Here is a 5,957-nt window from a genome sequence, read left to right as displayed (position 1 = left end):
AAAGCCTCTTTATTTCAGTATTATATCACACAGTGGTGATTTAGATCCATCTGGGAAGCCCGGAAGCAATTCATGAAGGTGATGAATATCTTCTGTGGCTGTCTTTTGCAGCTTTATTCAGCATATTGTGCCTTCAATTCTGGCAATAGTATAACTATTAAGACTAGTTACCAATGATAATCCTGTCCTCCATGTAGGTATCAAATCCCCTTACTAATGGGTGAACATTAATAGAATTGTTTGCCATGAATGAAATGATTAAATATGTACACTACTGTATAAAGAATTTTATAGTGATCCTGGATCGCCTTACATCTAGATTTAATCAAACCACATTCTTATGAAAGTAATTTTTTTTTACTTTTCCACAGCAAACAGGATGTAATATGTTCCCATTCTAATTATCAAATCTTTTATAAAGGGTATTTCAGAGTTGTCCAAGAGTAAGAAGATACAAGATCCAGTTCTTTTTAATGTAAGAACACAAAAGTTAGCTAAAATAAAAAATCGCATTGGACTCAGATTCAATTCCTGATGGCTTCATATTATTTATCCATGCAACACTGTCACAAAAGTTACAGGTCTTTTCATGGAACATTTTCTTCTTTGGATTTTTTTAAAAATTACCCAGCAGGCATGGTATTTCCTGGAATATAACAATTACAACGCTGGGACACAGTGGCAGAAAAGAAACACCTGTATTTTAATATCCTCTGTGACACAAGGTGTAGCAGATAATCTGGTGGCAGTTGCTATTTTTCAGCTTAATTTACACTATGAGATTGTCTTGAGAACAGAGGTAGCAGGGGGAGAAGCATAATCAAGTATACTACCTTGGGTTTCTTGGAAGAATAATTGGTTACCGTATATATGTGAGATGTAGGATGAATCTTTTTTTTCATTCTGAACCTGAGGCAGAATTTCTTGTCTCAATACTGTGGAAAATATGGGGGAGGGGGGGTTTCCAGCTCCCATATAATTTCAACCAGCCTAGTATTGTCCAACAAGGGCCAGGGCCAGGATAGAGAAGACTGACCTTCTCTCATATCCCCAAAACTTTTAACCTTAAACTGTCTACTATTGACCTCACCCCATTCCTAAGAGGTCTGTAAGGGGTGTGCATAAGCACACCATCGTGCCTACCGTCCCTGTCATACTGTACCCATTTCATTCGCTCATGTTTGTTCTTATACCTATTATCTTGTAAACGACTGAAAAATCAAATAAATAAATAAAATGAAACGAAACTGGACAGCCAAAGTGACAAGAGGCAGACAAAGGGAAGCCCTTTCTCGCGTTAACCCCACAGGAACGAGTCGTTCTTACGGCGTGATGCCACCCACTTCACAACTTTAAAAGACGTTTCTTTAAAGCGTCCTGGAGTTGCCATTCTCTACCCTATGACCATGGGCGATTTGAGGGAGCAGAAGTAGCGGCCTAGTGCTGCCAATGACAGTGGAAACAGAATGCTGGGGCTTCAGAGGCCTTTATCTATTCCAGTCCAGTTTTCTGAACGGCCATTCACACCTTCCACCTCTCGACCCCCTAGAAAAAGTTCGACGCATGCGCCTTTAATAGAGAGAGGTGCAAAGCGTCGTTGCCTCGCTCGCCTCCCTTGAAAGCGGGAATGGTCGCGGCAGGCAGCTTGGTGCGGTTGACGTCTCCGCGACCTCCTCTGCGGCTCGCTCAACCGGCAGCTTCGCTCTAGAGCGCGCCCGTTCTCTCTCGAGTGTTGCAACCGGGGCGCTTTGCCCGTCTCTTCTCTCCGCCCCTTTAAACCCAAGGCTTAGTCCCGCCCTTCGCCCCCTTCACCTTGATTTTGTTAAGCACTCCAGTCGTCTCCAGCGTTTGCACGAGAAGATCTCTCAGCTCTGTATCTTCCTCCGTCGCCGCCGCCGCCATCTTGCTTCTCCCTGACAACCGCCTAAACTCTAAGCCGCGATCTGCCCAGCCTCGCAGATTCGTTCCTCTATTAGGAAGGGGACGGACTTCGCCGTAGCACGTGACCAACCGGCCTCCCGCCCATCCACCCGATGGAGCCAGGGGAAGCGTCACCCGCGCTTTTTGGCGCCTCAAGCGTGCGGACGGGCAATTTGGAGACCCAGCTCTGCGATTGGCTGGAGAGGCTCGGAGGCGGGAGTTTATACAAAGCGGCAAGTTTATACAAAGCTGGATGAAGTGGAATATTGATATTCAGCCCAGGATGCTGGGCATCAAAATGACAATCCCTTCCCTAGAAAAAAGAGGTGGGGGGGGGGCTAACATTTTCCCTCCTCTTGTCCTGGTTAGCCCCCTCAGATGGAATTGTCGTTCAAACACACACACACACACACACACACACACACACACACGGTAACATTTCCTAGATATAATCTTGTGATCTCAAAACTAAAGTAAAATAAAATAAATGGGGGGTAGAGAAGCAGGGCTGGACCTGGACTTTGGAAGGTAACCCAGGAAATCACACTAGCCATCAGAATAGAACTTGGAGATCTTCTAGTTTGCACCCCCGCCCTGCTCAAGCAGGAGATCCTATACCATTTCAGACAAATGACTGTCCAGTCGCTTCTTAAAATCCTCCAGTGACGAAGCACCCACAACCCGCAAGCTGTCCCACTGATTAATTGTCGTCCTTGTTAGGAAGTTTCTCCCTAATTCCAGATTGCTTTTTTCTTTGATTAGTTTCCATCCATTGTTTCTTGTCCTGCCCTCTGGTGCTTTGGAAAATAAATCAACCCCCTGCTCTTTGCAGCAGTCTCTCAAATACTGCAGCATTGCTATCATGTCCGCACCCCAAGTCCTTCCTTTCTTTAGACTACTCAAACTCAAATCCTGCAACTGTTCTTCATGTGTCCAGGTCTTTAATCATCTTAGTTGCTTTTCTTTGCACTTTTTCTAAAGCCAAGTGTGGGAATCAAAGGGAAAAAAGATACCAGCAAACAATTTTCTTGGCAATGATACAAAAGTAATGGCAATGTGGTCAATATGTGTAGAAAACTTTTACCTTTTCTAAATATTACTTAGGAAGTACAGAACACAGATGAGTAAGTTGTTTTCCATCCCTGTTTCTTGGTTGTATAAGTCTTCAAAGTTTATGTCACTATCAGTGCTGGAGCAGGAATTATGGTACCCAGTAAATGAAATCAACTATTTTTTTCTAGAGTGAAGTACTTTGACTAGCTGCTATTTGGAATTGCTGTCCATGGTAGTTGCTATAACAATACAAGTAGTCCAAAATTTACGATCAGAATTGGGACCAGAATTTTCACTGCTAATCAAGGCATTTGTTTTTATGACTTTGCAATCTCTGACCTTTTTTTTGTCACAGTTGTTAAGCGAATCAATATGGTTCTTAAGTGAATCATGTGTTGTTAAATAAATCTGGCTTTCTCCATTGATTTTGCTTGTTGGAACCAAATGGCAATCATATGATATCAGGACACTACAGCCAACCTAAATACATGCCAGTTGCTAAAGGCTTAAATTTTGATCCATGTGATCATGGAGATGCTGCTATAATTTTAAATGTGAAGACTGGTTTAAGTCGTTTAAGTAATTTTTTCAGTGCTGTTGTAACTTTGAAGCATTACTAAATGAATGATTGTAAGTTGACCTGTACCTGTACAATATAAAAAAACTTTCCCTAAATAAATAAATTGCTGAAGTATTAAATATAAATCAACACATATTTTCAGCCCTCTTTTATCTGCTATCAGGAGAATTATACTTTGATGTAATCAACAAATAATTCAATTGGACCTGTTCTCAAGTAAGTAGCATTCCAATCTCTAATATGTATTTAATTGTACTATTTGTGATTTTCATTTTTAAAAAAGCTAATTAAATATTGAAAAAATAATATAAGCTTAACTTAAAAGTATAGATGACAATGATTTGACCTTTCAGATAAGTATGTTCAGAGACTTTTATGTTGAAATGTGCACTATAATGGATGTAATATGTGAGCATTTTTAATATACTTTCAAATATGCATAGGGTTGGCTGTGTGTCTAGCACCTATATCTATTGTTACAATTTGAAAGTAGCTGAAGACCTAAGGGAAAAATGTGGCATCACAAAACAATAGTTTAAATTAAAGATCCATAAATGAAATTTCTAATTGCAAAGAGAAGAATTGTTCCAGTAAATAAATGCATAATAGAAACTTAATTGAATATGAATATTATTTATCAGCTTGATCAACTGCCTTTATTTCCAAAATGTTTGAATTCCTTTGGATTTAGCTGCTCCTGAAGTGTACAGTCTAAGGATTTTCATCAGTACAAACAAGCTTGAACAAACTTTTCTAAAAGATCCAACTTTTGTTAGCACTGTAAGCTCCAAGTCTTTAACAAAAGCTGAAATATTTTGTGTTAAACTGTGTCTCTCAATACAATGTTGAAATGCCTCCCCCAAAGGCAGTAGTGCAGATTAACTCTATGCTACTGGGATATGTCTAATTTTTCTGCATGATACTGGGTAATGAAAGTTAAATCTTTTAATGTGTTTTTAATCTTTCTGATAAAAATGTGGCATTTATTACTTCTAGAATCATGCTGCAGGTGGCACTAAAAATACATGTCCTAATCTTTAAAAGCAACAATATTCAAAGAAATCTGTCAAAGAAATCTGACTGCAAAGATTATTTACTAGCTGAAACTTTCTGTGACAATTTATTTTGTATTATTTTTTATCTGAACTCTATGAGGTAGTAATGAGGTATTGCTTATTTATATTTTTCATTTTTCCAAACTAGATTGTAGATTGTTTGTAATTATACTAATTCTGTGTGTATGTTCTAGTGGCATTTCCTGCCAATTTCCTCAGAGATTTCACTAAATTTATCATGATCTATTAGATGCCTAAGTAGTTTAAATATTATGCAATAAAAGAAAATAATGAAACATTAAGGCCTATAAAGACTGTGGCGATGCCTTAGAGCGGGCCATGGCCATACCCGGTTTAGCGAAGGGGAAAAAAGTCCCGATACGTCTCGTGACAATGTGAGTTTGACACTCCTGCCTTAGAGGTAATTCATGGGTTCTATAGGTACTTGGCTGTTTCATGTTTGTAACAGTAATCTCTTAAAAAATAAAAGTTGAATACATTTCTCAAAATATTTGGAAAACATCTGAAAAATCAGAAATATTGCTGAACAAACTCAGCATTTCTGTGTCAAAAAGATCTCCATTATAAAATATGAATTAAACTTCCTTATAATTCATTCTGATTCTGCGAGCTTGCAAATAATCAGATACAGTTTGTATCTACACAATATACTTATGTTTAAGCCGAGTTTGTTCAATAATCAAACTGGCTAGGATTGAATAGTACATTTGGATACAAGACATTTGTCTTCCTTTGGTTATTTAAATATTTGAAAATATTTATAGAATTTATAGAATGTGTCCAATACTTCGTTCTATAGATTAAACATATAGCCTTTAACAGTTTCACAAAAAATACCAAAATGCACATTTATGATGTCAGACTTGGCAAAGCCCATTGGTTAGAGTTGATGTGTGATAATTAATTACATATAATCAGACTGTTTCATTGTATGCTTGCTTGAAACTGCCACCAATTTTAAAGGAGACATTTTCTAGCATACACTCACTTTAGAGTTAAAAATATCCTTAGACTGATATATTTTTTTAAAAAAAACCTAGACTGATTTAATAAACTTAAGTTATCAATAGTTTAAAAATGACAATCGCTTATGGTATTACTGTGTTTCATAGTCTACTTTCTACAGCAGGGATATAGGACATCTTAAAAAGTACATAGATTTAGTCTTACAAATAGGTATGTACATATGTTTAATATCAATCAAACAGAAGACAAGCGATTATTAACAATGTTAAGGCAGTGTATAGCACAAATCCCTTTTGTCCTCCACCCAGCACGCAAAGAAAGTTAAATGGGCGGGGTTTAATTCCGCAGCGGAAGTGCTGGCC

Source organism: Thamnophis elegans, chromosome 4 (genome assembly GCF_009769535.1).
Source record: "Thamnophis elegans isolate rThaEle1 chromosome 4, rThaEle1.pri, whole genome shotgun sequence".
Classification (NCBI taxonomy): domain Eukaryota; kingdom Metazoa; phylum Chordata; class Lepidosauria; order Squamata; family Colubridae; genus Thamnophis; species Thamnophis elegans.
The sequence above is the reverse complement of the archived record's forward strand: the minus strand, read 5'-3'. Positions refer to the sequence as shown.